This window comes from Taudactylus pleione, unplaced genomic scaffold (assembly GCF_031769625.1).
Source record: "Taudactylus pleione unplaced genomic scaffold, aTauple2 ptg001123l, whole genome shotgun sequence".
NCBI classification, from domain to species: domain Eukaryota; kingdom Metazoa; phylum Chordata; class Amphibia; order Anura; family Myobatrachidae; genus Taudactylus; species Taudactylus pleione.
This window is the reverse complement of record NW_028285524.1, coordinates 637,171-652,055: the sequence shown is the minus strand read 5'-3', so window position 1 is coordinate 652,055 and position 14,885 is coordinate 637,171. Positions and strand designations below refer to the sequence as shown.

The window sequence follows — 14,885 nt, the reverse complement described above, 5'->3', positions numbered from 1 at the left end:
TCAAATCTATGGGATAAGATAGAAAATCTAAATGTAACTATTTATGTAAAAAAATGTATTTGTTGTTCACTCATTGGTTCGTGGCTAAAAAGTGTGTAAACATTAAAGAACAGTGGGGCCTGATTCACTACGGATAACTATTGCAATCGCGGCTGCGATTACGCACACAGGTGTGGTGAAACAATATGCTAATGAAAGCTATCGCAATGCCGTCGCACAGCCAACATAAAGACGCCCACTACCGCTATGTCACATCCGTAATACCTTGCAGTGCTGTGTATACATCGGGAACATCGAGTAACATCGGCCCCTCACGCACAATTACAGCAGGTATGACCTTACTCATAAATTGCTCGTTGCACGCAGTGAGTACTCAAGCTGTGTATGCCGTCGCAGTGGACAATTTATGCACGTCCATGCAACGGCGTTCAAACGGACAGGCACGCCAACGTTTCTCCAGCCACTCCTCCATCACCACCCCCAAACACCCTCCTGTCCTTCAGTCTGTGATGGCTTTGTATCGATCGCAATGCTAACTCACGTACGCGCACTGCAATGCATACGAAGTACGTACCATCGGCCGATTTGCGATCCGTAATGAATCAGGCCCAGTGACCGCAAGCCATGACTGATTCTACATAAGTAACTAATTGCTTCCTGACCATATGATAGAGGTTCCCAAACTCCGCCATACAGTCCATGTTTTAAGGATATCCATGCTTGAGCACAGGTGATCTACCGTATATACTCGAGTATAAGCCGAGTTTTTCAGCACAAAAAATGTGCTGAAAAAGTACCCCCTCGGCTTATACCCGAGTCAAGTGTAGCGCTGACCGGACGGAGTTCGGTCAGCGCTACACACTGCCAAACACACAGCCGCCGGAGCCGGTTGCTGCGTGTTTGGTGTAATCAGCAGCGGCTGAGAGTCTGTATAAATCACCGGGACTCTTGGAAATGGTTGCACCAGTTGTTTAGCAGATTAGAACTTAGATGCTGACTAAGTACCGCCGTGTGTAAAGTGGAATCCAGTTCCGACTTATATATTAAAGTAGGGTCATATGTTAATTTTTCATATATATACTGCAGTGTCCAAAAGTTGATTATCTAATTCCTGTTTGTACTGGAGAATATTTTGAATATTCAGGATTGAGGATGTTCATGGACACCATTGTTAATACACCGCTATTTAAGGTAAGCTTCCTTATTTGTCACACTTTTGCACCCTGATGACAAGACCGCCCAGGTCTTGAAACGTTGGCGAATAAAGTCACTTTTCTTCATTTATAAAGACCGTGGAGTGCCGCCTGTAGCTGTTTTCTGACAGACATCGCATTTTTACATACATACACACATATATATATATATATATATACACACACTGTACAAAAAAAATAGGCAGCACTCGGAGACTGGATAAGACTCGTGAAACCCTCAGCCGAGGGACTTTTAATCAATCATAGGTCGACGTTTCGGGGTCTTGCACCCCTTCCTCAGGACAGCAGAATAACACAATTCAAACAAACAGACATATTTATATCATAACTACTCACCACTAAACAGGCGCCATGCACACCTGAGCTCCGTCCAGCAGCCGCACTTCCGGTTTTTGCGGACTTGCCGCGACCGGAAGTGACAATTAGATATCAGGTCTAAAAAATTTGAGAGGAGAGGGTATCCGGTGGAAGAATTGATTAAGGCTAGACAAAAAGCATTGTCTGAGTAGGGAAGAGTTATTGAGAATTGATCCTAAGGACAAAAAGCTAAATCAGCTACCATGGGTCCATGAATACGATGTTAAGAGCAAATATACCAACAAAAGAGCTAAGAAGTTATGGCCCATTATTACATCTGATCCAGAGCTAAAGTGTTTGCACAATACTAAACTATTACCTAGCTATACCAGAGGGAGAAATATCAAAGATCTGGTGGTTAAAACTGATGTGACAAATTTTTTAAAACCTATGCCTAAGCCCAATTTCTTGACACGTAAAGATGGATGTTTTAAGTGCCTAGGGTGCACGACGTGTTCATATCTTGAGACCGGGGATACCATACTCCATCCATACTCGGGGAAAAGATATAAAATTAAGGGGCCTTTGACATGTACCTCTAGATTCATCATCTATGTTATTATATGCCCATGTGGCCTATATTACATAGGCAAAACTGAATGCCAATTTAAAATCAGAATGGCTCAACATAGATCGGCAATTAGAACAGCTATCTCCACTAATGGTAGTGAACAACCGGTAGCACGCCACTTTGCGCATAACAAACACAGTATAGCGACCCTCAGATATAAGATTATTGACCATGTACCCTTGTCACTAAGGGGTGGTGATAGAGGAAGGAAACTCCTGCAATTGGAGACACAGTGGATCTGTAGATTGGATACTCTTTTTCCTCGAGGGTTAAATGACTCTTTGGGTCTTATTAATTTCTTATAAATTTGTGTAATTTTGGATGGCTTTATATGCCAATGTTGTGGATCTTCTATGACATGAATATGTTCATTAAGGATTGTATATGCATTTAAATTTGGTAGTAGTGGTGTTTTTTTGCCCACTAGATGGCTCCATTTCTCCATTATGTAGTATTGATTTTTTACTTGTCATATTGATGACAATAAGAGGCAATGTCATTAGTGGCAAAATGTTTTTTATAGTGTTACTAATGCATTTTTTATCTTTAGTTATATGTCCACGTTAGAATATGTGTATTTTATTTGAGTATTTATATGTATGTGTATTCACTTTACACTTTTTGTAAGTATCACTTTTTATACACAACAAAGTTTGTATAATCCTTTCTGTGCATGATATTTGTACGCAGATCTTATGTTTTTTACACAGTGTACATGTGCTGAGATATATACACTTTATGGATCTATTGCATTATGATAATGACTAAGTTTGTTCACGATCGCACTGTGTATGTTATTGCAGGTTGCCATGGCGCTGGGTCCCGCCCGGGTGACGTCACTTCCGGTTTTTGCGGACTTGCCGCGACCGGAAGTGCGGCTGCTGGACGGAGCTCAGGTGTGCATGGCGCCTGTTTAGTGGTGAGTAGTTATGATATAAATATGTCTGTTTGTTTGTATTGTGTTATTCTGCTGTCCTGAGGAAGGGGTGCAAGACTCCGAAAGGTCGACCTATGATTGATTAAAAGTCCCTCGGCTGAGGGTTTCACGAGTCTTATCCAGTCTCCGAGTGCTGCCTATTTTTTTGTACAGTGTGTATTGGGGGTGCTGTCCTCCTAATAAGGAAGGCACCGGAGCAAGGTGTGGGCTGTTTGTCCAAGTTACACTGCGTGAAGGAGTGCCGGAGTTGTTGCTTATATATATCTATACACACACACACACACGTATAATACGAGGGCAAATAGCACCCTGCCCTCCAGGAGGGCAAAAAGCGCCCTGCCCTCACAGCCTGCGGGTGCCGTCTTCACCCGCGGGACGCAGTGTCCCGCAGGGGGAGAAATGTGCGGTGACCCAGTCACCGCCGGAGAATAGACGCCGGGTAGCATCTATTCTCCCTCTCTGCAGCGCTTGGGGGCTGCCCGGCGTGTCCGTAAGTGCCGGGCACGCCCCCAAGTATGACGAAAAGGGGACGCGTCTTATACACACACCCCCTTTTTGGGCGCGCGCACAACGTTGCCCTCTCTAGCTCCGGCACCCTGCCTGCCGCCGGAGCTAGAGTGAACACTAGGACACTAATATATATATATATATATATATATATACACCCACACAGGACACTATAGAATTATATATATTTCTGCTGGTGCATACCTGGTGCTGCAGTACTGTACAATAATATTGGGCAGTTTGCTGCTGGGCGCTGGCAGCCTGGCTCAGTGCTGCATTACATCTGCTGCCTGGTCTGAAGTCTGAGGCTGACGGCGCAGGGGCTAGAGACAGAGCAAAGGCTCCGTCAGCCATTTTTTTTTTTTAACTCCATCAAGCATCCAGCTGCCTGATCGCATGGAGGGGGATCAGATATTGAAGGGCGGGCTGAGTGTGAACTGACCTGGCGTCCCGGCAGCCCAATCCACCCCCATCCACCCCCGGAATCAGTCCAGGAGGGGCGCATACATAGCACCAGGACTCAGGGAACATTGAAGACTGGAGGCGGAGCAGCAGACTGGGCCGGCCAATGACATCGCCGGCACAGGACCCAGGCAGCTGCCGCAGCCTCTAGCATTGTGAGCCATATTCAAGTAGAGGTGTAGTTTTCACCTGTCCGACTGTTCGCTTCATTCGCCTGTTTCAGAGGCGAATTTATTCCATGCTCGTCCCCGCTTTTCGCCTAATTCAATTGCAAGACAGGCGAAAACGGAAATAGGCGACTGCGGAACAGGCGAAAAATACTGAAAGAATTGGGGAAATGAGTCTGTACCCCAGAAAAAGATATATTAACCTAGGGAATCAATATAAATGTGTACTAATAGCCCTAATAAGACTATTTTGGGTATTTAAGTTGTGTAAATTGCTTGCTATTAGCGTCTTTGTAAAAGTGGTGAAGAATGGCATAAAGCTGTATTTTTTGGTGAAATTAAGTAAACCAGTCAAATTTGGGGTGCTTGAAAAGGGTGCTAGCATGTTTTTATGTCTCTAAAGTGAACTTTTAAAAAACGTGAAAAATCCACCTGCTGCATGCACCTGCAATCCCAAAAACCCCTGACCCATACTTGGGGACCCCCAAGAAGTCTATTTCGATACTTTTAATGTTTATCCCCCCTCTTTTTAAATTCTCACCCCAAAACTGACATGTCTTTTTTGGGGTGTTCTTAGGTTTTTGTTTCTGTTTTTTTTGCAGATTTGTCCTTTGGTGGGCTGTCCCAAGGGGTCTGAGTTTTTTCACCACGTTTACACCCCAAAATAAAGATTTTGCATTTCTTTTCACCAGCTATTGATTGGAGAATCATTTTTGGAGAATTGTTTCCACTTAGGCGAAATTGTCCTGGAATTGAATTTGGCGAATTTTTTTTTAGGCAAATTTTTCACAAAAAAACAGGTGAATATGGCTTTTCGCCTCTAATTGAATTCCCCTCTATGTGTGTCTGTTTAGTTTGTCTTCTCCGCGGTTGGGTGGGAGGGAGCGGGTGTAATGGGCGCCGCCACTGGGATTCACCGGGTCTCAGCCTGCAATAGTGGCTTCTAAGAGAGGGAAGGCAATGCCCTCTCTCCAAGACAGCCTCAGCGGGCCGCCCATCAGGTCCCGACGCTCTTAGGCAGCTGCCTAAAGCTGCCTAATGGAAGCGCCGGCCCTGGAAGTGTCAGCTTATAAAACCTGCCACTACGTAAATAAAGCCCCTATAGTGCGAAGTTAGAGTTCAGCTGGAGACTATGGTGTATCCCTTCATGAGTGTTGGTGCAGTATTATATACATCAATTACCAGACCATATTTCAGTTTTTCGGTTATTCCAAAAAAATATATTTTTTAAAATGCTTTTTGTGCCCTGTTGTATGACACCTGACAGGAAGATCTCAACAGAAGGACAGCACTAGAGCATTTCATGGTAAAAAAATATTTTTCTAAGTTGGTTTAATTTCACTTTATTTTTCTATAAACATTTAGTTCTAATTTTAAGTTGCATAACATATCTGCAACTGCACGTTTAAATGTATTAACATGGGTGGGAGCTTTCATACTGCTAATCCTGCCACTAGCTAAAATACACTATAGGATTTGACGGCAGATAGGAACCACTTGGCCCATCTAGTCTGCCCATTTTATTTTGGTAAAAGAACCGTATATGATGCTTTAGAAACATAGACTCTAGGGAAATAGTGCACATTTATCAACAACATAAAAAATTATATTTCCATTTAAAATTCGATTCGCTGTTTACCAAACATGAAACTGGCATTTCACCTAAAAATTTTCAGTGTCTTTTCAAGGTCATCAAGGCAAATTTACATCATTATTGGTAGAGTTCAGTATAAATGGACTTTGTCATTGTGTAATGTCAAAATGCCAAACTATTGGAACAGTGTGGAGGGTCAAAGAGCCTGATTCATTACGAATTGCACAGCGAAAATATGCAATCTCAGTGCCATCGCAGCCTAAAATAAGGATGACCACTTCTCCTTACTCACATCCATAATACTTTGCAAATCTGCATAATCATCGGTAGCAACGAGTACCATCAGACCCTCACGCACACTTGCACAAGGTCAGAATTTGCTAACCTCATCGCACGCAGTGAGATCCCAAGCTGCATATGCCATCGAAGTGGCATTTATGCACGCCACTGTAATGGCGTTCAAATGCACTGGCATGTCTGAGTTTTGCCGACCACCCCCCCAATCACCACTCCCAAACACTCACTCTGTTATAGGCATGTGTAGTCACTGCGATCGCAGTCCGATCGCAGTGACATTTGCGCACTGCAATGCAAACGCAACAATCGGCCGTCTTCGTGCATAATCGCAGTTGCAATCAGTAACGAATCAGGCCCAAAGTGCAAATAGGGGTGTGTTTACTTAATACAGAGTATTATCCTTTATTTCTTGCGCTGCTTATACATGAATGACTTACACCAATATTGTACCGTGTAAACCTTTTTTTTATCAGGAGACATCTGGGCATTATAGAACAGTTCTCTACTTGAAAGCAACTTCTATTACTATAATTGATGCTGCTATTATTCTGGTGCCATTTCAATTATAATCTATGTGATTCCCACTGTTGTCACATTCTCATTATTGCATATATTTTGCCACATTTTGGACTCAATTACTAAACATTATTTGTCCATATTATCTATTGTAGGCATTATTATTCTTTATAAATGATTGTCTATCTCCCCTTTAAAATACCTTGGGCTCATTTCAGCCATCTACTTAACGCAGGGGTGTATCTAGGGGTCCGAGCACCCCTGGCAAAGTAAAGGACCTGCGCCCCCCCTCCCGCTCCCCTCCTTTTTATAGGAATAATTATACTTTCTAATTATAACTTAAATATTTGCAAATAAAAACAAAATTAATCAGTTTTAAAAGAACTAAAAAACTCTTTATGAAGCTATCTGGGGCTGCTATGAATAACAGGCACACAGGAAATTAACTACTGCACAAACTTCTTACCCCGTTACCCTCCTGCTCATCCCCCTTACTACACTATGGGTGGTATTCAATTGTTATAGTGCTCCCAATCTCCCGTCTAAAGTGACAGGAGATCGCAGGGCGCTTTTCAATTGTTGCAGTTTTTCGCGCTGATCGCGCCCAAAGTGTTCAGGTTTAGCCGTGTAAAGCAGCTTCCCCTGACCAAAGTGCTGGGCGCGACCGCGAAAAGTGATGTTTGGGTGCCCAAACAGGTCACTTTTCGCACATTTCAGCTCGCAACCCGCTGGGGCTGCGAGGGGCGTAACAATTGAATACCGCCCTATAAGGACAAAGCTATCATTGGCTACCCACTCCACTTACTTGGGTTGCAGATTGCTGGCAGGTCTCTGGTGGGCTGGAAGACTGCTGGGCCCTGTCACTGGTAAGCGGGCTGCTGGGCTCCCTGGCTGGTGCTGGCTGCTGGGCTCCCTGGCTGGCAGGTTGCTTGTCTAACCAGATGCAGCATGCAGACTCAGCATAGGGAAGTAGAATCCATGTGCAGGTGGAACGCATAATTCCTTTCTACTTCCCTTCCTGTGTACACACAGCACAAGTCCACTCACCACTATACAGGCAATCATTTGTCCAGTAGCCTGTCATTTAAAGTTTGTCCCACCCCCACCATTGGACCTTATCCAATCAGCGTGGGGTGTAGTGGACGGGTGACAGAGAGGACAGAGACAGAGACAACTTCAAGTACTGTATGTAATTTATGTGTTTAACACTTTGCTGCCAGCCAATTTTATGCGTTGGGGAGGAGGATTTGTGCTATAGAAGCTGCTGCCTGTGACTAAGAGCAGACGCTGCCTCTTGCCTGTCTGCTCTAAATCAGTGATCCCCGCAGCAGCAGTACACACACGATACACAGAGCAGTCAGGGAGGAGGGAGGACGGGCTTAGGCTGCTCAGCTCCAGGACAGCGTGTCCTGTCATGCTGCAGCTACATTGTTTCACATACATGATAGAAGAACTAACCAGCCAGCTGCTGTGTGTGTGTGATAGCGCTGGATGTAGATACGCCCCTGACTTAACGATACATTAAAGAAAGTTAGGCTGTAACATTATAGACCTTCTCATACACCAAGGTGTGCTGTTATGTCTCTGTTTGCTTTAGTTTCCCACTGTCCCAAAAGCATTATATTCCCGCAGCCTGTGCGTCCTGGGCTGGACATTTGTACCTGGCCTCCTGGCTGCCGAAGGGAGCTCCACTAAACTTCTTCTTCTCCGCCATACCTGCGCCTGGTCACCATAACAACGGAGACGCCTGTCTCCTTCCCTGCTACTACTGCATCACGTGATGACACTCACTAGCCAATCAGAGCACTGGCACAGTGGTGTGACGTCAGATGCCATGCAGCGTCCTGTGTGTGTTAGCGCCTGTCTCCTCATAACCTGCAGATGATGTCTCCTCCTGCCCTGGCTAGTGGCTACCTGTCAGTGCATTTTACTGTGATTGCTCTACAGAGAATATGAACTGCTTTATGTACCTTCCCACAAATACTGAGCCGGCCCTAGGCATACTAAGCAAATGCCTAGGGCGACTGAAACGCCTTGGGCGGGGAGGCATTCCAGGGCTCTGATGCTGCCCCCACACCCTTCGCGACGCTGCCTCACCCCCTCCCGTTGCAGCTCCGATCGGGCACTACAGTACGGTAGTCAGCCAGTCAGGTGACTGACTGTGAGCCAGGTCAGAAGAATGAGCGTCTGCATAGAAGCTCATTCTGGCTATTGGCTGCAGTAGGAGAGAAGATGGCCGCGGAGGGTATGCTGCGCGTGCCCAGTCACGGCCACTCTTCCCATGTGCCTTTGCGGAGCAGAGCCATGTGTGACCTCACGGCTCTGCTCCCAGACTAACCGCCGGCGCTCCACCCGCATTGCCCAGCGCCCAGCCCTTGCCCAGCAGCATTACCTGCATCAAAAAGTAAGTGTAACCTGCGTAGGCAGGCAATGTTGGCAGAGAGGGGGGCTGAGCTGTCATATATATATATATATATATATATATATATATCCCCCCAAAAAAACAACAATGTCATAGATATGTGTGTGTGTGTGTATTTATATCTATCTATATATAGATAGATATACATACACACACACAAACATATCTATGATATCTTTGTTTTTTTGGGGATATATATAGATATATATCTATAGATATTTATAATATATATATATGTTGACAATGGATCAGCGGCACTCAGGAGTCTTTAAAAGTTAGTGAAGAAAAGGTGTCTTTATTTCGACGTTTCGGGGGTTAAGTGACCCCGTCTTTAGGAACCTGTGTGTGTTCCTGAAGACGGGGTCACTTGACCCCGAAACGTTGAAATAAAGACACCTTTTCTTCACTAACTTTTAAAGACTCCTGAGTGCCGCTGATCCATTGTCGACTTCATTGAGGGGAGTGATCTCTACCATCTGAGGGCACCTGGAGCAAGGTATATACCCTGACTAGGGTTTGCAGAGTGCCGGGCCATTTGCATATTATATATATATATCTATATATATATATAATGTATCTCAAATAGATATATCTCAAATAGATATATATATATATATATATATAGATAGAGATCTCTCTCTCATCTATCTCAAATGAAGTAATTGCAGCACTCTGTGGACTTCAAGGAAATAACCACGGCACAAGGCATAGGGCCGTATTCAATCACCCGATTTTTCGGCGATATTATCGCCATCATGTAAAAATGGAGAAAACTTTCCTTCATTTTTAAAAAGGTGGAAAATGGGCAAAATCCCTATTTTTGTGTAAAAATGTGGGGATTTCTTACAGAGCCCTTTGGACAGCCCCCCCAATGATACTTTGGCAAAACATTTTTACATAAATTGCGTGCTTTGGCGAAAAATGACAGCTGAAATTTATTTATTTTTTGTGAAAAATGCATTTAATGTATTGGGACTGGTATTTTGAAGGGACATAAAGATACGCCAAGTGTTTTAAACATCGTACGTTGCCGGCACAGGTGGTTTTTTAGTGGTTTTAAAGAACCACCTGCGCCAGCCACGTGCGATGTTTAAAACACTTGGCGCAGCCTTATGGCCCTCCGAAATACCAGACCCGATACGTTAAACACATTTTTTACGGGGAAAAAAAATTTAGACTGAAATTTCAGCGCCTGATTTTTGACAAAGTACGCAATTTATGAAATATGTTTTCGCTAAATTATCATTAGGGGGGCTGTCCAAAGGGTTCTGTAAGAAATCCCCACATTTTTACCCAAAAATAGGGATTTTGTAAATTTTTTCGCCTGCCCTAGGCTGGAGAAAAGGTTTCTCCAGTTTTTAGGTGAAAAATGTCAGTTTTTCGCAGTTTTTCACAAATCGGCCGATTCGCAAACGAAGGCGAAAACGGCCGATTTCGCCTCTGATTGAATACGGCGCTTAATGTTCGTAAAATTATGCATTGTGCTGTGGTCATTTCCTTGAAGTTCATGGAGTGCTGCGCTTCTCTGCGTTTGGGGTCAGCTTTGGTCTCTGGATGTGCACCCTTGCCGTTTATATTTTGTGGCGCCGACCTCTGTCCGTATAGTATATACATACATACATACATACAATACTGCGCACCGGCACTCCCACTATCCGTGTCATAGGGCAAGAAGCCCAATACTTGCTCTGGTGCCCTCCATGGAGGACAGCACCCCCAAAATGTAATAGTAACAAAAGTCAGGCGGCACTCAGAGTCTCAGTAAATCCAATACCCTCACCAGAGGGATTTAATGGTCAATGGTCGACGTTTCGAGGTGATCCACCCCTTCCTCAGGACAACATAACAAAGTGAAACACATACAACAAGGCATATAAACACATAAAACAATATGCACTTACCCCACTGTACAACCATGCAACCATGGATTTACTGAGACTCTGAGTGCCACCTGACTTTTGTTACTAATATATATATATATATATATATATATATATATATTGTATATGTATATATGTAAATGTGTGTATATATAAAAGATAGCGAGAGCTATAATGACAAACAGCGGTAATCTTTGATTATAACTGTTTTCTCTAGAAAAGATGGCATAACCCCTTTAGCAAGCGCTAAAGGGGTTATACTTCATTGATAAATAGGGGCCTTAGATTGGTGGTGGGATTATTTGATAGGGAGACCAGTCAAAATTTTGCCTAGGGCACCAAATTGGCTAGGGCCAGCTCTATTGTGCAGCCTTAGAAAGTTTACCTTATGTACATATGCTTAGTCTGGGAGCCTCTGTCTGGTCTTTCCTACTGTTAGAATTGCTAGATTACATGTGACAGAGCTAACAGCATCTGACATCTCCTGAGACAGATCTCCCTTGCAGCAGCAATGTCTGTAATAAATCCCTGCTGACAAAAAGTGCTAAAACTCATGGGATAGATGCCTAGTATCGTGTAGAAAGCCCTCTAGACTGGTGAAGTGCAGCAACTCGACATGACATCGATTTCACAAGTGGACGGAAGACTTCTGGAGAGATGTGACCCATGCTGTCTGGATAGCTTCCCACAACTCCCTGATATTTGTAGATGCAGGAATGAACCTCTCCACCACGTCCCATAAATGCTAGATTTGATTTCATGTTGGGAGAACATGGTGGCCACACCATTTGTCAAATCTCTCCAGAATGCTCCTCGAACCAATACTAGACGACTTGGGACCGATGACACGGTGCATTATCCTGCTGGAATATTCCATCATTGTGGGGGTGCATGAAATCCATGAAGGGCTGCAGATGGTCATAAAGCTATGCAACGTAGAGGTTAACGGTCAGTGACATTTTCAGGTGGCCCCAACCCATGCTAGATGAACACACCCCACATCATTATGAAACCACCACCAACCTAGACGGTACCTTGTTGACAACTGGGGTCCATGGCCTCATGTTGTTTGCGCCATTTCTGAACCCTACTATCAGCCCGAAACAACTGGAACCGTGACTCACCGGACCACACCACATGTTGCCAGTACTCCAGTGTCAAATTAGCTACAGTCAGGTGGATAAATATTGGGACATTGACAGAATTTTCATATTTTGGCCTCTATTCACCACCACAATGGCTTTGAAATGAAACAAACAAAATGTGCTTTAACTGCAGACTTTCAGATTTAATTTGAGGGTAATTACATCCAAATCATGTGAACGGTGTAGGCATTACAACGGTTTCTATATGTGCCTCCCACTTTTTAAGGGGCCAAAAGTAATGGGACTATCAACTCAAAAGCTATTTCATAGACAGGTGTGGGCTATTCCCTCATTATTTCATTATCAATTAAGGTCTGGAGTTGATTCTAGATGTGACACTTGCATTTGGAATCAGTTGCTGTGGACTCTCAATATGAGATCCAAAGAGCTGTCACTATCAGTGAAGCAAGCCATCATTAGGCTGAAAAATCAAAACAAACCCATCAGAGAGATAGCAAAAACATTAGGTGTGGCCAAATCAACTGTTTAGAACATTCTTAAAAAGAAAGAACGCACCGGAGAGCTCAGCAACACCAAAAGACCCGGAAGACCACGGAAAACAACTGTGGTGGATGACAAAATAATTATTTCCCTGGTGAAGAAAAACCCCTTCACAACAGTTAGCCAAATCAAGAACACTCTCCAGGAGGTAGGTGTATATGTGTCAAAGTCAACAATCAAGAAAAGACTTCACAAGTGTGAATATAGAGGGTTCACCACAAGATGTAAACCATTGGTGAGCCACAAAAACAGGAAGACCAGATTAGAGTTTGCCAAACAACATCTAAAAAAGCCATTACAGTTCTGGAACAACATCCTATGGACAGATGAGACAAAGATCAACTTGTACCAGAGTGATGGGAAGAGAAGAGTATGGAGAAGGAAAGGAACTGCTCATGATCCAAAACATACCACCTCATCAGTGAAGCATGGTGGTGGTAGTGTCATGGCGTGGGCATGTATGGCTGCCAATGGAACTGGTTCCCTTGTATTTATTGATGATGTGACTGCTGCCAAAAGCAGCAGAATGAATTCTGAAGTGTTTCGGGCATTATTATATGCTCATATTCAGTCAAATGCTTCAGAACTCATTGGACGTCTCTTCACAGTGCAGATGGACAATGACCCGAAGCATACTGCAAAAGCAACCAAAGAGTTTTTTAAGGCTAAAAAGTGGAATGTTATGCAATGGCCAAGTCAATCCCCTGACCTGAATCCGATTGAGCATGCATTTCACTTGATGAAGACAAAACTGAAGGTAAAATGCCCCAAGAACAAGCAGGAACTGAAGACATTTGCAGTAGAGGCCTGACAGACCATCACCAGGGATGAAACCCATCGTCTGGTGATGTCTATGCGTTCCAGACTTCAGGCAGTAATTGCCTGCAAAGGATTTGCAACAAAGTATTAAAAGTGAAAGTTAGATTTAGGATTGTTTAGTTTGTCCCATTACTTTTGTCCCCTTAAAAAGTGGGAGGCACATATAGAACCGTTGTAATTCCTACACCATTCACCTGATTTGGATGTAATTACCCTCAAATTAAATCTGAAAGTCTGCAGTTAAAGCACATCTTGTTTGTTTCATTTCAAAGCCATTGTGGTGGTGAATAGAGGCCAAAATATGAAAATTCTGTCAATGTCCCAATATTTATTCACCTGACTGTACGTCAAGAGCCCAGGTGAGGCGCTGTGTCTGGTGTCGTAGTGTTAATGGGCACTCTGGTGGGTCTTTTGCTGCCATATCTCACAGATGCTAAAGATCGCTGCATTGACCTTCTGCATTTGCGTGTCTTCTGCCAGGGGTGGATTGGCTGTTGGAGTCAGCAGGAAGATTCCCGGTGAGCCGAGGCAGCCTGCAGTGGGGCCGGACCACATTAAATTACACACGGCAGGCTAAAGTGTGAGGCCAGGCATATATTACAGTCTGCAGTCATCCTGCGGGGCTGAGGGGCGGGCTGACAAATGAGGTGGGCGGAGCTAAGTGGGCCGGAAAGTGCTCTACAAAGCTCCGTACACACGGACCGATCAGCCAGCGATAACGATATCGCTGGCTGATCGTCCTGGTGTACTGGATGATCGATATCGATCATCCAGCACACCAATGACTATAGCGAGGTCCCTATAGTAACCTGCTCGATATCGAGCAGGTTGGCCAGCATGCATGGCCGATGGACGGTATCGCTATCGTCCATACGTGCCCGCACATCGCTGATCGTTGGTAGGCAAAAAATGATCGATAACGATATGAACGATATCGTTATTGTTCAAATCGTTCATTTAAATTGCTGCGCGTATACGCAGCATACGTCAGTCAGCCGGTTGTGCTGGGAGGCCACGCTGACAGATGAGCTGGGCGGCAGATGGAGCTGAGGGGTATAAAGGAAGGGTAGTGGATAGATCCCTTTCATTATTTGTACCCTGACATTAGTTACTGTCCAATGTCATTCCTTACTGCACTCAATCCACGTCACTTCCATAGTGTTCACTCTAGCTCCGGCGTGACGCAGGGCCGGAGCGAGAAGGGGGCGTGGTCATCAAAAAGGGGGCGTGTCTATAAGACGCGTCCCCTTTTCGTCACTCTTGGGGGCGTGCCCGGCACTTACGGACACGCCGGGCAGCCCCCAAGCCCTGCAGACAGAGAGAATAGATGCTGGGCGCATACGCCCGGCGTCTATTCTCCGGCGGTGACCGGGTCACCGCAAATTTCTTCACCCGCGGGACACTGCGACCCGCGGGTGAAGACGGCTCCGGCAGGCTGTTAGGGCAGGGCGCTTTTTGCCCTCCTTCTGGAGGGCAGGGCGCTTTTTGCCTTCCAG

The 14,885-nt window shown here is 44.7% G+C and overlaps 1 long non-coding RNA gene across 1 annotated transcript in view; it reads left to right on the top strand.

Annotated features, from left to right (window-relative positions):
- The first annotated feature begins 7,775 nt into the window (after positions 1–7,775).
- The window catches only part of LOC148453624 (uncharacterized), a 31,062-nt gene continuing 23,952 nt past the window's right edge, over positions 7,776–14,885 (top strand). Inside the window, exon 1 of the long non-coding RNA XR_015874885.1 lies at positions 7,776–7,807. This is a non-coding gene — a long non-coding RNA (uncharacterized LOC148453624). The remainder of the gene's footprint in view (positions 7,808–14,885) is intronic.